This window comes from Hermetia illucens, chromosome 3, assembly GCF_905115235.1.
Source record: "Hermetia illucens chromosome 3, iHerIll2.2.curated.20191125, whole genome shotgun sequence".
NCBI classification, from domain to species: domain Eukaryota; kingdom Metazoa; phylum Arthropoda; class Insecta; order Diptera; family Stratiomyidae; genus Hermetia; species Hermetia illucens.
This window is the reverse complement of record NC_051851.1, coordinates 2,662,743-2,684,860: the sequence shown is the minus strand read 5'-3', so window position 1 is coordinate 2,684,860 and position 22,118 is coordinate 2,662,743. Positions and strand designations below refer to the sequence as shown.

General features: G+C 44.5%; 1 protein-coding gene across 5 annotated transcripts in view; it reads left to right on the top strand.

Annotated features, from left to right (window-relative positions):
* LOC119652536 overlaps positions 1–22,118 on the top strand; it is a 425,047-nt gene that overhangs the window by 31,012 nt on the left and 371,917 nt on the right. The window lies entirely within an intron of this gene.

The window sequence follows — 22,118 nt, the reverse complement described above, 5'->3', positions numbered from 1 at the left end:
TTCCGCCGGTATACCATCTAGACTTGGCATTTTTTTATTTTTCATGGTCAGAACTGCTTCTTCGCGCTCTTTCATTGTGAAACGGGACAGTCCTCGACGCCTTCCGCACTGTTGGGGGGGGGGTTCCGCAGAGCCCCTATTTTCCGGTTGACAAGTTTATAGCCAAAACCCCAGGGGTCTTCATTTACCTCGTTGATTAGGTTTTGCAAGCTGTGAGCTTTGTTGTCATTTTGTCGCGCTGTGGAGTCTTCTTTTTGCTGATCTATACTCTGCGTTCATAGCGCATGCGTACTCGCGGGCGTGTAAATGTGGTGCTAAATGACGGAGGTTATGGCATTCTTTTCATTGTTGGTAATTTCTGCCGTCAATTTGTACAGGAAAAAGGCATGTCACGGCGAGAGCTTATCCGGGACATGGAAGCTTCACAGGCTATCGTTAGCAGGTTCATTACTGAATTTACGACAGTGGCAGCTGCAACGATACCACCTCCTAAGTGCCCTCCAGCACGACTCATGAATTTCGCGATATTTACCCTCGCGACGTTCCGCACACAGGAGGAGTGGCAGGTTGATCATGCGGACAGATAGCGTCAAACGCTTCTAAAGGCGATGTAGTGCTGGTCACTTGCCGAGAAGTCGTCTAGAGCTCGCCAACCATCCACCGAGGGTGCCAGAGATTCGGATGCAAAATTTATGTCAGGGGATCCGGTATTTAAAACTGTGAGCCCGGTTTCCCCTCATTTCCAGTGTTCTTCACCCCAATATCTGCTGAAATAAAGTTAGAAATAATGCATATTTTTGTATTTTGTAAGTTTACCCCTTAAACTCACCCTAGAACCATAAAATGCAATGGCGCATGCCATAATACAGTTAAGTTTGATAGAAATCTTCTTATTATTAACAAACATTTACTGTACCCTAAATTGTCTTATGGTGAAGGTCATACACCTATTAAAGTGACTGATTTGATATAACAATAAATAATACACTAGGAAATAAGGGGAGGGGGGAGGGAGTTTCGTCTGTCTCGAAAATTAAATCAAATGTAGGATAAATAGAACTTCCGTAATAAATTTCACTCTGGGCCCGATTTTTCGCCAAAATTTTCTTTCTGCGGGCATGGACACTTGTCTGTCTATTTTTTCCAATTGTGTAAGGTTTACCACCCAAAACTTACTTCTCCAGGCTTTAAATTTGGGCATAATATGGACTGCCCCTCTTCCGTTCTTTTCGTTTTGCATTCGTTCTTGCTTTGGAAGTTCTTGAAGCCACTGGCGCACGAACACCTCCACTGTCACGACGTAGTCAAATCATTTTTCTCCAAGCGCTTTTTCTAGTGGCCCAAAAAGATCGAAATCGCAAGGAGAAAAGCTCGGACTGTAGAGAGGATGTTCTAAGGTTTCCCAGCCAAAGGAATAGATGCGAACTCCCAGCATCCTCAACAAAAAATTCAATTTGGTCTAGTTTAGATCTGAACATACGACGGATTTTACTTCAATAAAATTCGCATGTCATCTTTGTGATTATATATAAATCGAACGGTTACCACCTGTCACCACTTTCGGTCACGCTGCTCCCAGTGCAGAGGTGAGGCAGCGTCTGATGAGTTGCCTCTACCCTGGACAAAACTGTCAGTCCACTTTTTCAAAAGTGTCCAATTTTTGTTTCATTACTTTGGCTACGTGAGGCCTTATGCTGTCATGAAGAAGAATCCCCCCCCCCTCCGGTCGCTCTTCCATACAGGCTTCTTTCGACTCGGGTGTGTAATGGTGCAACCCCTCTCTTTTTGGAATCTTCCAAGCAGTCGCCGAGAGAGAACTTCCAATCAATGCCGGTTCTGGTCTTTCGATAGGAGTCGTGGTACCTATATAGCAGAAGTTTTTCAAAATTGTAAGTCATCTGTCGCTATTTTTTGGATATTTCTGTAGCTTCTGTTGACTTCCTCAACGATTTCCAATCGGGATATTCGTCGACTTTGCTCTATGAGCCTGCTGACCACCTCGACATTTTCTGTAGTAACACTCGTCCTTGGACGCCGATCTTGGTGCTGATTTTCACACTCCAGAATATTTATTATTCCACGCAAACACTTGGGTCCTTGAAAGGGTATTTTCTTCGAATTGTGTGCGTAATCCCTCCCAAGTTTCATTCGGATTAACTCTTCCCCGGGCCCTAAACTTAAACTATTTTTTTGCTCCACGGACACGTCCACTCCTTTCTCGCTCATGGTTTCTTTCGATACTAAGGAGCTGGAGAGAATTACGGCCGGCCCTTCCTTTTCAATGAAGGTATTGACTACCTGCACAACAATCATTTGTAGGTATAAGATTCTTTCCGAATCTTTAGAAAAATCAGTCCAGTTTGGGTTTGATACACCCTCATAAATAGAGAGGTTTCCGCTGTGTGGGAGTGCGGTCGATTTATGATATCAACTCCAACGGTGCAACGATCAATATCCTGTCTGACTTAATAAGGAACGCCTAACATTGAACCGTGGTCCACCAATGTTATATCATTAGCAGTTGTTGTTGAAGTTTTGACCTTAGTTATTGTCAGGGTCTCTCACGTCTTCTGTTTGACTCCGATACCGTCTAGCAAGATTTAGATCGTGTCCTCTTAGTCATGTCTGAGCTTCTTCATGGCGGACGGTTATTACTCCTTCAAAGGTGACCAGGTATTTATCGTCAAGCATCTCTACCTTTTCCAGTTTCTTTCAGTTTAGGTAAGCACCAAGATCAATCCTTGAGCGGTTTCTGACGTAAACTGCAATTTTCTGTACCAACTGACGCTTTTCAATGCTTTTTTGTCCAATATCATGAGGAGTAGTTTGCTAACATCCCGCTTAGTTTCAACACTTTTCATAACTTCCTGTACTCTCCTTGCCCTGAGATGATACTGTCAGGACGAGAGATCTCGAGTATTCCTGATTACTACTGGAAAAAGTGGTTCTACCATCCTTTGTAGAGCCGTTCTACTCTGTCCTGAATGCAAAGTGGCTGGTGCGCTTCAACATTTCCGGGTTTATCAGCCATTCTTGAATTTTTGGAATCTGGTGTTGTTCATCCAGGATCAGGCGACTAAAGTTGTCAAAAAGCTGAAAGGATGCCTTTCAAAGTAAAAAGTCTGCTGCATTGTGCGTTTTTTCGCCGTCATGTTAGCACATCCTTTTCGCATATGTCAGTCTCCGGTTAAAATTCGTTGCACGGCAAAGTGGTGAAAGTCTAAGTTGACAACAGTTTTGACAAGTTTGACGTTTGATCATTGAAGTTGCAAGTCTCCCTAAGAAAAGTTCATCTCGCAACGGTTCTTGGTCCCATCCAAAAATAATTAATGCCAGCGAAAAACTTGCGTTCCTGATAAGAAATGTTGTCCCTAGGCATCCACCTCTGTTTTCCTTCAATGCCATGGTATCTTTGTACGATACGAAATACCATTTCGAAGGATCAGCCTCAAACTGAAGTCGGAAAGCAATTATCCATTTATTTGCTTTTTGAGTCTCTCCTTTTGCATTGGAAACGAAAAATTGTTATAGCCTCCTAGCCCCGGTTTCATGTTTTTCCCGGATTCCTTTCGCACATTGCAAAAATCAACGACAATGCACCTGTGTCATTCTTTCATGAACGAGGGGCTTGCCATCCGGTACCAGCTCCACCGAGTCCACCACCCACCAAGCGACCACATGAACCTCATGGAGACATTTGGTCATAGACTCTCGAGAGCCTGAGCCTCATAGACCAAGTACTCGTTGTTGCTGGTATTCCAGCTATTTGCTGTATTCTTATTGTTGGTATTGTCGCATCGTTTATGTCACCCGACGACAACAAGACCACTTTAGCATTTTCTAATAAAATCCATAAAAGTACAACGCAATGCGAGGCATGCATGTACCGGCGATACGTGCCCGCACTATCAATTTGTCCCCGTGGTGCTGCTCGGGAAGACCAAGAGGTTGCTGCCATGTCTCATTCCTCGTGCACCTGACGTCGTCCGTGCGTGGTGCGCTACCTTACCGGGTGGGTTGCCTCGCCTTAACTTACTGACAACATCATATCGTCATCATCATCGTCATTACCTTCATTGAACCACTCATTTCAACTATCACCTGAAGTGTGGGTGGCGCGAGGACAGAAGCAAAAGATGGCTCTGCTTTTTCGGCTCCGCCGGGATTCTCTGATTTACGAGTGCACGAGGGAACGATTGAAGTAGAGGACAATAATGCGACGTGGCGTCATTTCAAGGAGCACATGTCGGAAATCGTGTAATTAGATCTTCTGAGCCGATAGTGAAAGGGATACAACATGGAAAAGACTGATTCCTGTTTGTTATCGCTTTCAGAGGATCTCACGTCGCACATGCATATTTTTCGATGGTATCATAGTCAAGTTTGAAGGGTTGACAAACGGTAGACTACTCAAATGTTGGGAAAAAATGAAATCCAATGCTCTACCTCCTTCCAAGGAAGCACCAGCAATGGAACTAATGGCCTGAATTAAATAGGAATCAAGCTAGTGCTGCTTCCCCTATTTGCCTTGGCTACTTTACTCTCAAATTTATTTACAGCACATAATGGATGCACCTTATGGACGTAATGGCGGCATTTTTCACAAGTCGTTTATTAAAAATGCATTAGACCACCGCCTACAAGGATCCCAATACCATTCTGATTATAATTTTAACACCGTTCCGCTGTCTCCTCTCAACCCTCGGTCACCCTCCGCAATTTCCATTATTTAGATAATCGTAATTGTAACGCTGCCATATGTTCAAATTTTCCTCGAAGTGAAGTGCACTTTCACGGCAACTAAACGAGTGGAGTTGAGAGCTGAGTGGCCTATCTTACATCTTACTTACGGTTGGCGAAGGCCATTAGGAAACATTTCCCTTGACATCGAGAGCCCAAAACATCGGGACGAAAAGTGTACGGCGGGCAACGAAGGATAACAGCGAATAGGACGATGATAAGAACATAAGGACAACGACTATATTGCTAGTTCCTCCGCCCCTTTCTAGTGCTACCAGAGGATTAACGCAATTAGGCCTGCAATTTATACATTCCCAGTGGAATTGTGTTGGAGCGCTGTCATTACCGGACTAAGTAATCAAGTCATCAACCGTCCGCCCCATTTTCACTCACTACACCCACAAAATGTACTTGGACTTTAATAATGGAAATCCTAGTTCTTGTGCCGTATTTCCACTGACTTTGAAGATAAGTAGCGAAACGAGAGGAGTGGGGAGGATCTTAAGGAGATTTCTGGAGAAATATAAGATCTTATATTCCAAAAAGTTCATTAGTGAATGTAATTAAATCTTAAAAACTGAAACTGAATTGTTTCTAGTAAAGTCGTCAAGATGGAAATTGTGTATCTTGTAAGCTTCGATTGCTGGGAGAGTCTCAATGGATGGAGACAGTCTATTTTCGGTCATTATTAAAATCCTCTTTTTGATGCTTTTGCTAAAAATGCTCCTAGAGTCGTCAAAGTATTGCTATCCTTCTGCTGATGCTTATTGGATTACTTTTCTTTTCTGATAAATAGAGGCGTATTCCCTAACGAACTCTTAATGTAAAGTCTGGGACGACCGTGGGACTATATTGTCATTACAGCCTTTCGAAAAATAGGAGCAAAGTGCCCTGATTTTTGACTCTTTTGTTACTTGTTTTCGGTTTCTTTTGGAGCTCTCGTCGCATAAATCCATTTCATAAGAGAATATCCTTATAATTCCTCCAAAGCTTGGGAGGATATCTCTAGATAAAGTACTGCCTACAACAGCTCCTCCTTAACCCCACCACCATCCTGCTGAACCCTGGACTTTTAAAAAGCTTGCACTCGTCCTCCACTGTTCTTCGCCCCGTAGCTCTGAGGCGGCCCACTGGTTCTCTACACTAAAACAGTGGACTTGCTTGCATGGCGCAATTTCAATTTGTGACCTACCTACTGCCACTTTCTTCCAATCCGCTGGTTTCTGGCCCATATAATAGGTAAGTAGATATCAGTGGCCGCCCCGAATCCAATTTGCATTTTGTTGGGCCGTTTTGATGCTACAAACACCTGCCGCCAAGACTATTGTGATAAAAGCAAGGGGGCAGAGTTCAGCCGGCTTAGATATTCAAAGTCAGTCCGTAGCATTCACGAAAGCAGCAGCTCTGTCACTCTGCGGCTGGAGATCTCTTTGAGTTCTCTAAAAAATGGTCTGGAGGTGAGTAATCGCGAAATAGATGCCTGAAGGTTTCTTCCTCCTCCCCACAACTTCGGCATAGTGAAGTGTAGGGTATGTCGAGTCTGGTGGAATAGTGGTGGAATTGACCAGTGCCCCGTGCAAATCGCCGTAAACTTGTAGGCATTTACACGTGTCTGGCACAAAATCTCTTACGATCGGATTTTTTTATATGCGGACCAAATCCTCCTCGACTTAGCACAGGTAGTGAGCCTTCGATTCGCTCCATCGGCGGTAGTACAGCCATTCTTACCGCCGAAAAATTCCTGTCTTACCAATACTCCCCACCCACAAACAGCTTCAAATCACTCATTTCATTTGAAACTCAACCGTCGGACAGTAGATGGCAGCAACGAAGACCAAGTTGCTGCCATCTGATGTCCGGACCAGTCCCTCGATACCCACGTTTTACAACGGATTCAATTCTCTTGCGCCTGCCAACCAAGAGCACAAGGTAAAGCCTGGTACCTGATAATAGGTGGGGACCTCAACGCCAGACACCTGTCTTGGTTTGATGCACGGTCGAAACAGAATGAGAAATGACTACACCGTTTCCTAACAAACGCCCATTCAATCATAAACCTGTTCCACTTTAGCCCAGCCCCCTTCCCACCCTCCATAAAAGTTACTATCACTCATATCTGGAACATTTGCTATAACGTTACAGTTAACCTCTCTATCCTAATATATTCCCTTTCCTGGAAACCGTCTCCGGTATCAGTATCCATGATGCTGTAATCCTTGATATCAAACTTCTTGAAAGAGTCATCCGTTCCGTCCCACCCTCCTGAATTGCTTCAAGGTGAACTGCAAGCTCATTAACCGGATCCTTGAATCCAGACTTGATCCGCTACTGGTCCCATCCATCAGCGTGGTATCCAACCGAAAGGTTCGCTAGTACACTGAAGTAATTCAACGAGTATGCAACGAACTGATTCCAATTAGTCCTCAAGGACCGCAATCGCACCTCGTCCTCCAATGCAAATTCTCGATAATATATAATTTAAAAAGACCCTTCGGCTGAGACAATTTAAAAATAAATATTCTCCGCAGTCCTCTCACCTTAGTGAATAAATTGTGCGACCTTAACGGGTCAATCCGCCAACGAGTTTTAATCCTATATACCGACTACGTCCGCAAACGTTTAGGGAAATCATTAAAACTTGTCCTTAGCTGGGCAAAACAACCCAACCAACTCCAATCCTACTCCAACCCATCTCCCAACCTGCAAAAGGCTAACGTCCTAGCAAAACACTTCTTTGAACATCCACAACCAGGTTTTCGAAACCAAGGTCAGCGAATCACGGTAGTGTATTATAACGACGAGTTGGATCCAAAGTATACTCGGATTCTAGCCACGATGTATGTCCTTGGCGAACTTCTATGCCTGGTAACTAAATACGCCCTTACCAAGGCAGTGGAGGACATCCGCAGCAAAATAGGACCATAATTTCCTCCGTAGAGAGGGCAGACAACTGAGAATCTTCGGCTTCCTCTGCATAGTTCAGCCATATTGGTATCGATTGCTTTACGATACAACAGTTCTTCGATGGAGAGGGGCGATATTTGGTTCCTCGGATTGACGTCCCTACAATCGCCATTAACTAACTAACACGAAAGCTATTTCGAGCTCGGCGAAGACATGCTCGCGTTATGTAGCCATCTCAGCGAGGTTTTCTTGTGTTCACCCAGGGTCATCAATGTCATTAATGAGGTGCCTAACTGCGCGGTTGACACAATATTTGAACACCCATGTAAGTCGGCTTGCGCACTGTATACTGCTTCGAGTAACAGGAGAACTTGGAAGGAATTAACAAAAAACAACAGTTGGCTATATGTTGCTAACGAAGCTACCACAGCCTTATTAACTTCCAATTGGCAGCACCGCAAGCTTGCGTTGGAAGATATCGGAATTATACAAACGGACAACAGTTGTATCATTGGGTATGTCGAGACTGGTGTGCCCCGTGCAAATCGCCATAAACTTGTAGGCATTTACACGTGTATGGCACAAAAGCTCTTACGATCGGGTTTTATTATATGTGGACCAAATCCTCCTCGACTTAGCGCAGGTACTGAACCTTCGTTTTCTGAACTCATCACCTAAGGATTTTGAGTAGATTCCTCTCGTGACAGTCATCAATGATATATACACTGTGTCCACCGAAAGACTGCCAAGAGCAGAGCCCTTCCTGGCCAGTCGATCAGCTCACTTATTCCCCTCTATGTTCTTATGATTACCACCGAGTACAAAGTCTTAATGGCCGCTTGGCTGTCGGTCAGTATGGCTATGGTACGCTAGGATTTCGGGTCATGCCCCAGCCAACGACAGGCTTTCAGTATCGCCAACACTCCACTGGCGAATCCTGGGAGAATGTACAAATCGGCTAAACTGTGTTTACCCGACAAAGTTGCCGTACCAATCCCACAAACCATCTTTAATTCGTCGGTGAAGAGTTCTGTGTCGTAACCTTGCAAAACATCGCCAGTCCTCCGTTCTGCCCTGGTTGGAGATTCCACAGCAAAGTTCCTCGTCAAGTTCAATTTGCGTCTGGCATAGTCCGGTCCCACAATTCCCCAAGTTACTATGACACTAGAACCCACTGCACAACATCCGGACTCTGACCCGTACGCCGACGGAGTTTTTCGTTTGATATTGTCTCAAGCCAGAGTACCCCGATTACATGACGTAAACCTCAGTTCAATGATAACACTCAAAAGCGTTGCCCTTCTTAAAAGTCTGAACGGTTATGTGCTGTACTCACTCACTGGGAAAAATCTCAGATTCTCAAGTAAATGGAAATAGCAACTGTACGGAGCTCCTGGAGTTGCAGTGGAGAGATGGGAGAGGAGAGGTGAATGGCAAATATGATCGTACTTCTTTGCAGGAACAGTTTGCATTCGCATGTTACGGTGGCTTGCACAAAACGTTTCAAAATGGCCCTTCCATTTTCTGAGCGACTGATCATTGGCTGGATCGTCTAGGTGGTCCATATTGAGTTTGGGGGTGGGGGACTGCCGTTCTGTTCCTTTGCGAGCAAAGGTAGTACCGACTCTCAATCGAAGGTAAACGTTCCTTAGATTACGGCCTTTTTGAAAGCCAAAGTGAACCTCTTTATGTGCGCACATTCAGGGAATAATTCCTAAATCTTACAGTGGCTTGATTAGATTGAGAGATATTTGAAACCAACTAAGAAAGCAAAACCTTTCCAAACATCTAACAAATTGACGAAGTTAATCTTAAAGGGCCCGACCGCAATTAATGCAGCTTTATTTAAGTGTGTCATCGGCATGATCTTTGTCGCCTCTGTACTAGTTAGACTCGGGAATGTGATCGCTTACTTTTGACACTTCAGTTACTCTCAAAATTCAGAAAATTTTTCGGTGTCTTTCCATGCCATGCGTGGACTTCGGCTTCGGGGTGCAATGAGGGATACAATTAAACAAGGCGTAAAGAGAGGAAAGGTCGGATATTCGGAGCAGTCTGCATCTAAAAGAGGCGTGGAGGGTGCAGTAGTCAGGGGGAGTACCAGTAAAGATCGCACGATTGTTCTGGAGAACTGGCAGTGGAGTCAGCAAAACTGATGGAAGAAGAGAGAGACTGCAGGGGGCTACGGGAATAGCGAATGTGAAGCCAAAACGGTTTTAAGTTACCACGAATGAAGGTAACGTCGACGCTCAAAAAGTAGCTTTTATCTTCTTTTTCTTCAGCCTTTGTCTCGTTTACAAGCGGGGTCGGCTCATCCTGTTCGGTTTCGTCATTTAGTTCAAAAGCCTGATCTGGATGCAATCGCGGGTCTTTCAAATCCCCTGGATGGGGATGTTATGATGTGCGTAGTGGGATAACTGACACCCAAATGATCTGACGACAAGGTCTGTGTTCGAACGGTCTGTCACCGATGAAGTGGTATGGCGGTGGCGCTGTAGAAATCTACAAAGCATTCACTTTTGTTGTTACGGTCACCGAAGTTATGCCTTCTCATCATAACCACGCATGAGCGAGCAAGGTGTTAACAGAACCCCAACTGTCACTCGAATCTCCAATCGATGTCGCCGGCATTCTCGATCAATTTGGAGAAGACGAGCAATCTGGGGGCCCTTAATACCACTGAAGAGGAGGGCGCGCACCTTCTGGAAACCAATCAAAATCGTCTTCGATGGCGATAGTGGAGAGTAATCCATTGGTGCATATGCCTTGCAGTGGAGTCTACTAGCCCAGGATAGTCGACTAGTTGGTCTTCACATTACCAGAACAGTAGAGGAGCAACGTAGGTTACTCCAAAATACAACAAAAAGAGAACGAAGGTGCGTAGATATAGTTGACCCACTACGCCACTTTTAGGCCAAAACGCCATATTTGAGAAAGAAGTTAATTCTGAACCCAATTCCCGCAAGGAGAAATAAGATCAAAAATTGCAGCCATCACCCATCTATCCCTAAAAAATTAAGGCGTTTCATGACTGACCCCTGCTTCCCAAGGAGAAATAAGGGTATGAAGGAAGAAACAAGAAGTTCTATCCTCTCTCCATCTCTCAAATCTCGTCCAATAATTGCACCAACGTCTCTTTAAAAAAAAGATGGCGTTTCAAATAGGGGTATTTTGATGTTATCATTATTAAGTTTGATTTTCCGGCCCCACATCCAGTGGGAAGGGAGCCAAGAGAGTATGTACGGGTGCGAAAGAAGTGGAGTGCAAGAGGGCGGCTCCTCTCTGTGGCCCACTGCATATTGCAACTATAGTTGCTCTAGCAATAAGCCCCTTTTCGAGACACCGGGTAGTGATCGCTACGACTTTTTAACGGGGATAGGAAAGAAGATCTTTTTCTTCTTCTCACATGTCCTCTTTTCTTTCTCCCTTCCCGGAATGGAGCTGGCAAATCCAACTTTATCATGATTATATCAAAATAATTTATTACATGAAAATAATCCCCCCCCCCATGCCATGACTATTTAAGGGGGGTTATTGCTGCAATTCTTCTTCTTCCTTTTACATATCTTCAGGTTCCTCTCTTCCTCACCGGACATGGTTGAAAATTTAGACTGTACCATGATGTTGTCAAAAAACCTTATTTTGAGGAGTCTTCACTTTTCAAAAGGGGGTGGGTGACCGCCGCTACATCCGTTTGTCGGGGTTGGAAAGGGGGACTAGTTTTCACCTCCATGAGATCTTCACTCCTTTCGGAGATGTTTGTTGAAGGCCCACACGTCCAAATTTCGCACTATAAAATTTATCTCAATCTTCTTTTGCAATAAGATCTCCAATTTATAGTTAATCCGTTGCGATCAAATATTTTAATCTATTTTTTCTGAGCCTACTGACACAGTTCCGTCGCTGGTCATTCACCGCTATAAATATCGAAGAAAACTAATCGTCGGCCGGTTCAGTCATACCGCTGAACAGGCCTACAACCATAAGTAATCACTTCTGCACTTTCAAGTCATATCACATTTCGCATGTGTGTTTCCGGCCTAGTCAACCATGTCACCCAACCCAAGTGACTGTCAACTTATAAAATATTAATAAATGACATTCATTTCAAAATAAATATCTCCACATTTTCCAGACAGTGTGCTGGTGTTGCATTGGACGAAAACATATAGGTATCAATCTGTCTTGTGGGTGAACAACTGGGAAAGAGTCACTTCAGCGGAATCAAGGCCCTTTACAAGGGGTCAATTTTTCTGATCTCTTCTTAGTATCTGAAATTCCATTGAATTATTTCGTAAGCCTAAGCGAATTCTGAGCTGTAACTTCATATTTTATTACAGTTTGCAAAGTGACTTTTTGGTTTACCAGAAAATGCCGGGTAAGCCAAAATTCTGATTCCAAACTGAGGTCACCCTGTCAACAAACCTAACCATTTGGCTTTCACAGAGATAAGTATCAAAATGTTTACTTAGCCCCAATTCAATCACTAACTCTTTCCCTATAGCACAGCAATCAGTCGCTCTCAATTCCTTATCTTATTGACATTAATTTTCGTTTATTTCCAAACAGTTTAGATGGTAAACACGCCGGGAGACATACACGGTCGCTTCCAACCACAAATCAAAGTGTTGCGGATGAGAATTATGTCTAGAAAGATTTTCAATTATAAATCAAACACACCATTCCGAGGAGAGTCCATTAGAATTTACAACTTCCAGAAAATGACTACATTATTCAAGATCGTCTAATCCGGTTCTCCCTATTTTGGCCGTCATTAAGACGATCCACGATCTACAGGTTTTCTGCAGGCCTATTCGACAGAAGGAATATGCCCACAGATCAAAAACGATTGCTCTCTTCATATGCAAATTAATTTCGATCTAACTCCTCACGGAGGCCTCTAATCCAGTGTAATCCGATAATCAGTAGCCCGGAGAGGGTCTAATGTTAAAAAATTGAAGAAAAGAAACCTGTTGTGAACCTGGTTTGTTGGGATTGTTCAGAGATGCGAACGATTCAATTCTATCGGTCGACCGCTGTGCGTTCGTTCAAGCAACCGAGATGAGGCCCAAGGGAAGAATAGTTACATATGCTCGTGACCTTTTCTACATGAGATCTCTGGAAACGCCCAAGGCACATGTGAAAGAAGAAGGTGAGACCACAGGGAAAAAAGTGAGCCGATCTTCAAGAATTCGTGCAGAGGAGACGACAATCACGGCACAAAACACATACGTGTAAGTGGTTTTTTTTCCTGGTAAAGAAAAACAACAAATAAATCCAACCAACAGACAGACCAACTACTAATTGATGATTTCGTTCCCGGCCTGCTCAAATTTCAGCGTTTAGTGGTTTTTCGGAAAACAGGTTGAAGTCTCAAGATCTCAGGTTTCATGACGAACATTCGAACGAGCATAGATTTCAATATGGAGCCCCAGCGCAACAATGTGTTGATTATTTGGTGTGGTTTTGTAAGACCTGTGACTTTGTTGGTCTTTTCGGTTAATGGACTTCTCCCCTGCATTCAGAGAATGACTTAAAACGCATTCATATGTTGTCGATAATTGTTGACAATTTGAGAAATCTACGCTAATGAGATAGCAAACTTTATGGAGGCGAGACTGTGTTTGTCGAGAAGAAATCCTTCTTTTGGAAAGACATGATCATAACCCCGAGCCGAGTCTTTCAGTCGTCACTTCAGTCTCGAAAGGAAATACGGAAATGCCATGCTCCTGGCACTCATTCCTTAGAAATGTGATCCTCCATGCCTAAAGTAGCAACTTGTCACCAACAATTTCGAAAAGATGAGCAAGGTCTAGGTGATGAATTTGTGGGAAATGTCAGCATCACCGTTCAAACAGGAAGGGAATGACTCACATCCAGAACGCAGAAGTTCTAATACTTTTTTTGTTGTTTTATAAACGCAGGTGAAAATCTTAAAAAGACTGACACACCTGGTTTTATCAGTGTGTGGTATTCTCACCCACCAAAACCACCCCCACTTTCTCCTTCGTCCTTCCCCGCGGAACCGCCATAAAGAATTACCTCGCGGGAAGGACTGCGCTTTAAGCAACCAAGTCTTCCGTTCTTTGCCCCCTCTTTATGTCCTCTGTTTTTCCAAGTTCCACCTGAATCCTTTTAATTGCGGAGTTCACCGTACTTCAGTTTGCCTCCGAGTTCAGCATTACTCGGACGATGTTCTGCTCCCTTATGCTGATTTTTAGAGAGCCTTCCAAGCTGATATGCTCCTGGTCCTCACGTGTGCAACCACATTAAAGTCCCAAAGTCATAAAGGTTTCTCTGAAAGTCAATCAAGGTTTTGTCAAAGGGGGTATCACCAATGAATCCAGCTTGATTTCCTGACATTAGCGACATAAGCGGCGATTACGACCAAAATTAGTTACAGTAAATGCGCTGATATCGATCGAAAACTTATAACCGAGAAAAGTGGCAAACCCGATTTACCCGAGCTCATTTCCTCATTCAAAAAGAGATTCAATGAAGAGAATCTAGTCAGATATTGTTCCCAGAAGGAATTGAAAGAGGCAAGATTGGCCTTAGTAAGAGTCTAACAGACCAAGCTGTAATGCGTAACAACATTGACAGAGCCTTAGTATCGGGGTATGACAAGTTTCAAACTACATGAAAGGCACTCCGAAAGTTTCGGCACTACGCCATAAGTGATGTTAGTAAAGGCATCCATTAGGTCAGCAGAGATTGTAAAGAGAGTACACATATCGAGCAAGGTTCTACGTAGTTTTAAGAAAGGGAAATTATTAGAGTAGGGACGGTTGTGATAGCCCATACGAATGAAGGGCTAAATTGCACAGAATTTTTTGGAGAACACAACTATGACAATTACGGGAAGAGGACCTATGGACCTACTATGAGAAGTAAAATCAACAAAGACCATTGCTCAAAAAGCAGGTTCAAGCAAAAGTACGTCTGAAATCAGTATATCAGACGTCAGGAAAGAGACAGGCCTCAGTAGCGCAGGTACTAAATACATTATCTGACAAAAGCCCTGAAACCAAAACATGCCCTTGAGAAGACTTAGGACAGACCTTGGCCATCTTTATCAAAGCCAAGAAAGCGGAAAGCGGCGGAGATTAGCCCCCACATAAAGGGAATGTTCCCAAAATACCCAAAGAGGGGGAAATCCCAGGTAGGTCAGGGGTAAAGGCAGAAGTCAGGAAGCTCGCCATTAGCTACGTTAATGCGATCAAGACCAATTGACCGACCATACTGTCAAAAACGTTTCCCGAGCCAATACTCACTCGTGAAAAGCAGGAAACTATAGAACACCTTGTTTTCAGGGAGATATGCAAGGCATGGATTGCAAAGCTTGTGTTCATCGGGATCACATACTGATGAACTGCGTGACGGAGGATACCACGGAGTGGCTTAGGAACATAATTCCTCAATTACCACGCTGTGAATGTGTAGAACTGTCAACCTGTGCTGGGGATGATATACCAGGAACACACGTGGTAGACAGTGCTTCCTCTTAATCCGAAAACGGAAGACCTTCCGACTTCCAAATCGCTCAGAATTAGCACGATTACGATTACCCGATTATGAAGAGTCTTCAGAAACTGGGTAGAAGGCAAGGGTAGATTCTTTACGATCGAGGTGGATGACCGAACCCTGAAGCCGATCAAACGTCGAACTTGCCATATCAACTATAGGTTTCATAACATCCCTGTGTACGTGCATAGGAAAAGCCGAGGAAAAACACTTCAGTGCACGTGAACTGGGAAAAGCCGAGGAAAGATACTTTGGAGGAGACATCGGGGGCTAAACCTAGCGAAGAAATCTCGGAGGATACCGTGGACGTGGAAAGGACTAGATCAAGCAAGGAAGTAAACCTGCTGCCAGTGAAGAAGAGAAGCTGGACTACCTAGAACGAGATCTTCTAGAATTTGGAGTAGACAGCGACGTGCAAGAAAGCGTCATGTCGGAGTTGGAGGGAGATACTCCGCCAGTGGAGAAGAACTCCAATCCATAACGGAGTCAATAGTCAGCACTAAGATCGTCCAGATAAATCTCCATGCAAAAGCTGCATCTGAAATAATACCTAACGGCAAGTTCCAAGGATAATATTGGAATGGTGCTGGCTGAGGAGCCCTGAGTGCACTGGAAGCTGACTCTAGGTCTGCAAACAGGAAGCATACAGGTAATTTGGGATTCCTCTTGTGAAAAAAACAAGAGCTTGCATCATTCCTCAATGTAATTTAAAATATCTATGTCCTTCAAAGTTCCTGACCGTATACGCTGACGACATTCTTTTAACCTCTAGGGTGAAATATGAGGGTAGTCTATGTGGTAGAATCCAAACTGGACTAAGAGAGTTACTAGTGCCTGCTGCAGAAGCCGGAGCTTCGGATCAATCCAGCCAAAACCACCATAGTGCTATTCACTAGGAAGCGACCTGGAAGTCCATCTAGGATTGACTGCTCTCCATCAACGCAAACAAATGCAGATACGGAGGGTGATTTTCAGGAAAGCCAGGAGTATCAGCAAGGCGGGGAGCTGCCCAAATTGAAGGAAGGTTGATATTCTTTCTGGGCAGTACCCCGAATTATTGATACGAGAGGATAACATGAGAACGATTTTTTACTTCAATAAGATGTTTAAAACACATTGGAGTAACAGCGCGAATTGGGAGAGAGAGGGCTGTGTCATACGGCTTAAACCAGCAACTGATTACCTGGTACACTGACGGATGCCTCACAGCAGAGGGAGCGGGTGCCGCAGTCATTGGTGTAAGGGAAATGCACTCGGAACCAATAGTGTGACGCAACCATTTCTGAGAAAAGTGCGTGTGATAGATTGACTACCTGACAGACAGACAGTAAACCGATTTTAATAAGGTTTTGTTTTCAACAAAATCTTAAAATATGAAGGATTATTAGCGTCGCCAAACCCAAAAGGTCTAAATTTCTGATTGACACAAAGACTACGAATTCTATTCTACCATACATGTGCATAGTGCCTGAGCCCTCGTTAAATTTCTAGGCTCAAGTAGAATCAAACCAAAAATAATTGGTAACAGCTTCAGCAAGCCGATGGAAAATTTTGAAGGTTTAACTCGCTATGAACCACTTTGATCACACTGTTCTCAGGCTAGAGGCGAACGTCTTATGAAATCACAGGCAATATTTAACGACCCTTCGAACGACAGAGTTAAAGAAAGTTAAGGTTGGGCAGAGACAAAGTAAAAACAAGTCGGGAAACCAGAAGATCACTCCCCCATTTCGCAATCGGCTTCAAAACTAACACCTAATTTGGAAAGTACTTATCGACTTGACTATATTCGGCGAAAAAAAATTACACACCTCATCTGCATATATGGGACCCCCTTCCCTTTCAAGTACCACATAGAGCAGTGTAACTTACTGCCAGCGTGGGCGGTCACAGTTCCCACCTTCCCACCAAACTTGTTGTCTATCGATACAACCGTTTCTGAGAACAGTGCGTGTGACAGGCACACAAACGGACGGGCAGACACACAGTTGAAATGACAGTGAACCGATTTTAATAAGGTTTTGTTTTACACAAAACCTTAAAAACGAACACAAGATGAAGAAGAGACATTTTGGAAGCACAATTACTGACATTAAGAAAGTATCTGGCGGAGTCTATCATCGAAAATTATACCGAGGTTTTGAAAAGAGCTTTGGTATAAGAAAGGATGGTCGCGAAAAGAGTAAGAAAACAGATTGGGAGAGGATAATGGGTATGGATCCACTTCCACCCACTCCACTTCGGAATCCACGTAAGACAGAACTGATCGCCCGAGTTACGGTCAAAAAGGCCTAAAGGAAGAATCATTCAACTTTAATCGGTGCAGATCCTTCCTGTATCCATCTTGCCCTGATCCCACATCGCACTCTTTAATACGAGGAATCAAAGTGGGGGTGCAGCGACCCCTCTGTGAGTTATTCCACAGTTGCTACCACTTTTCCAGCTTCTCCTGCCTTGTCGCCTTTCGATATTCTGTATCCTTTTCAAAGCTTCATTTTAATTTTCTCGTGCAGACAGCGTGCCTTCCTTGCCAGAATGTCCATTGGGACCATGCCCGCAATAACACACGCTGCCTCATCATATCATAGATAGTTTTGAAGGCGCTGCACACCCTTAGGACCACTAAGCGGTAAGTGACGTTTACTCTCCTGCAAGTAGCACAGAACATTTCTCACGCCCTTACTCAGGTCAGGTCAGGTAATTCTTACCCACTCATTACTAAAACCCCGGAAGATTGCTCTAAGACCAAGAAAATCCTGGTGGCCAACGATAATAAGCTCTTCAACCACACCCTTCCCTATGAAAAGACAACCAATTTTATCCTTCGAGGCCTTGAGTCCACTTTCTCAATTCCAGAAATCGATAAAGAACTGAAGGCGCAGGGACGGTCCGGCATTTTCACGGCCTGAGCAAAATCGATGAATATCTAGTTGGACCTCTGGCTGGTCACATTTGATTCGACGTTCTTCGAAGAACATATCAAAAATCATAAACAAGCGTGTGTGTCATGCGCCAATCAATTCTCACTTAACCTACCGCTACGTCAAGTGTGACCAGGTTTAGGGTTCGGTCAAACGTGCCAAAACCCCGAAACAGGCACCAAAGTGCGTTTAATTCAAAGAAATCGGGATTGAATACATTAATGGGGCTTACTGGATGGGACTGGGCAGGTGGTGTAGTGCCGCTTCACATGGCGTTTGCGAAGTACACGGATGGATGTGTAAAAGTCGGATCGGTAATAGGATGGCTCCACGCTCGGGTGGTTTGAATGAATGGGGAATAAGAAGATGGTCCTTTTACTCCCGACCACGACCCTAACAAAATTTAGGCAGTTTTGGTAGTTTGCAGGATGGTCACCGATCCGACTTTTCCACATCCATCCGTGTACTTCGCAAACGCCATGCGAAGCGGCAACACACCACCCGCCCAGTCTCACCCAGTCAGCCCCATTAATGTGTTCAATTCCGATTTCTTTGAATTCGCCAGAAAATCGCAAGAATTTATGAAGATGTCCAACGCAATGATTGCTATTCTGACCTTCTTGAAAGAGCCATCAGACGTTAGGATCATCAACTTCATCATCGGCCGTGTTCGAAGACAAAAGTTCAAGCTATTCCTTGGCGAACACAAGCCTTACATAGTGTCCTTATCGGAAACCAGGTTGCACCATAAGTACAAACTTAGCTTTCGCAACTTAAATCTTTCCCGAAGTGATCGCTCGCAATTCAATCTTCGCTCGATCGGCGGTGGTACAGCCATCTTATCGCCGAAAAATTCCTGTCTTACCAATACTCCCCACCCGCAAACAGCTTCAAATCACTCATTTCGTTTGAAACTCAATCGTCGGACAGTAGATGGCAGCAGCGAAGACCAAGTTACTATCATCTGCTGTCCGGACCAGTCCCTCGATACCTACGTTTGCCAACGGATTCGATTCTTTTGCGCCTGCCAACCAAAAGCACAAGGTAAAGGCTGGTAACTGATAATAGGTGGGGACCTCAGCGCCAGGCATCAGTCTTGGTTTGATGCACGGTCGAATCAGAAGGAGGAAAGACTCCGCCATTTCCTAACAAACGCCCATTCAATCATAAACCTGTCCCACTTTAATCCAGCCCCCTTCCCACCTTCCATGAAAGTTACTATCACTCATATCTGGATCACTTCATCATTTACTGTAACGTTACCGTTAATCTCTATCCTAATATATTTCTTTTCCTGGAAACCGTCCCCGGCATCAGTAACCATGATGCTCTAATCCTCGATATCAAACTTCTTGAAAGAGCCATCCGTCCCGTCCCACCCTTCTGGATTGGTTGAAGGGGAACTTGAAGCTCAGTAGCCGGACCTTAAGTCCAGACTTGATCCGCTACTGCTCTCATCCAACCGCATGGTATCCAACCGAAAGGTTCGCCAGTTCACTGAAGTAATTCAACGAACTGATTCCGATTAGTGCTCAAGGACTGCAACCGCACCTCGCTCCCCAATGATATCCTCGACAATATATAATTTAAAAAGACCCTTCGGCAGAGACAATTTAAAAATAAATATTCTCCGCAGTCCTCTCACCTTAGTGAAGAAATTGTCCGACCTTAACTGGTCAATCCACCAACGAGTTTTATTGCTATATACGGACTACCTCCGCAAACGTTTAGGGAAATCAGCAAAACTTGTCCTCGGCTAGGCAAAACCAACCCAACCAACTCCAATCCTACCCCAAACCATCTCCCAACCTGCAAAAGGCTAACGTCCTAGCAAAACAGTTCCTTCCTTGAACATCCGCGACCAGCTTTTCGAAACCATGGTTAGCGAGTCACGGTAGTGTATAACGACGAGTTGGATCCAAAGTATACTAGGATTCTAGCCACGATGTATGTCCTCGGAGATCTCCTATGTCTGGTAACTAAAGACGCCCTTACCAAGGCAGTGGAGGACATCCGCAGCAAAATAGGACCATCATTTGCTCCGTAGAGAGGGCGAACAGCTGAGAATTTTTGGCTTCCTCTGCATTGTTGAGCCGTATTGGTATCGGTTGTTTTACGCTACTACAGTTCTTCGATGGAGAGGGACGATATTTGGTTCCTCGGATTGACATCCCTACTATCGCCATTAACTACTAACATGAAAGCTATTTCGAGATCGGCGAGGACATGCTCGCGAGGTTTTCTTCTGTTCACCCCGGGTCATCAATGTCATTAATGAGGTGCCTAACTGGGCGGTTGACACAATTTTCGAACGTCCATATAAGTCGGCTTGCCCATTGTATGCTGCTTCGAGTACCAGGACAACTTGGAATGAATTGATGACAAGCAATGGAGCTGCCACAATCTCCTTAATTTGCAATGGACAGTGCCGCGAGCTTGCATTGGAAGGTATTGGAATTATACAAACCAACGACAGCTGTAGCATCCTGACCGACGGCATATATTTACGAACCACGTTTTCGGAAGCAAGCAAGGTAGTTTCGGCCTCCACGAGGGCAATATTCCAGGAAAAATTGGATAGACGATTCTCGCACCAACTCAGTACCGATTTCGGACGTTGGGTATCAGGTACTTCGCCCGGCACCGTTCGAGATTACTTTCGATACTCCACCCACAGCACATGGATACCTGGTCACCACCGGCCTGAGTTACAGATCAGTGATCATCTGGGAAGTGGTGATACTCCTGTTAGTCATTCATCTCCGACGAATTCGTCCCAGCCAGTTAAGATTGTCCTAGAACTCAGCACAAATTGAGCTAACAGAAATAAGGGCGAAGAGCCACTGTATCAGCGATTATGGAACCCAGTTTCAACCAATGACTTTTTTATCCACTCCCAGCTGACTGAATTGAACGCATTTTTGACGTCCAATGCAACACGGCACAGCATTTATTAGATGACATTACGTCTCGAGCCGGTTTCAAAACCGCATCTATGACGTCAATCGTTGAGTGAGCTTGTCGAAATCCAAGTTGTCGCTCCGATAGGCCATCCTGACTTTCTATGATAGGGAGAAGTCTATTGCAGATGACTCTTTCGATTGTCTTCCCTACCGTGTCGATAAGGCAAATCGGGCGATATGATGATGGACGTTCCGATTGCTTATTGGGCTTTTGGAACAACACTAGTCCCTTTTGTTGAGGATGTTGGGAGTCCCCGGTCCCCATCCACTTGATGACGGACTGGAACACTTGAGAAGCAACTTATTCCCTCTCTTGTACTCCACGGACTCCTCATTTTTGGGTTAAACACGAAAGTTTATCCAAAAAGTTTACTGACTGTTTCGTCCAGGGCAGAAGCAACTCATCTGACACTGCCTCACCTCTGCGCTGGGAGTAGCGTGCCTCTTCCACCAAGCGTGGAAAACTGCTTCAACCATGTATGCTTCAAATTGGCTGATAATCCAGTCGAGTCTGGTCTTAACAGCGAATTTAAGGGCTCTATTGGGAACAGAATCCAATCCGTTTCTCCTCAGTTACTGCAGGCTTGTTTAATTTTTTTGGACTCCCCTTTAACGAGGGGAAGATCATCATCACTACATCGAAAGGAAGATATAGGTAGGTCAGTTGTGGTGTTCGCCGTCGAGGACTCGAAGCTTCGGCATGGTAGCGTCTCATGCGTCTCATAATTTGCGCTCCCTTTTCTGAAGCCGCACCACTGGAATTGTGGCCTCCCAATAGCATCTCTTTGAATGCATCCTCTTCAATTTTTTTTACGGATCAGCCCTGATTTCCAGCCCCGCATGACCCATATTCAATCTGCAGGAAAATTGTCTGGTGGTCGCTATGAGTATGGTGCTCACTGACAAACCAGATCATTCTCCTCGCCAATGTGGTACTCTCGTATGTCAGGTCGACTATTCCTCCGGGAAAGGTGGATGCAGCTCTGATATTTGGAAGCACAAAGTCTAGCTCCGCGAAAGCCTCGAGCAGAATATGGCCCCTGGGGTTAGTAGTTTAACGTCTTGC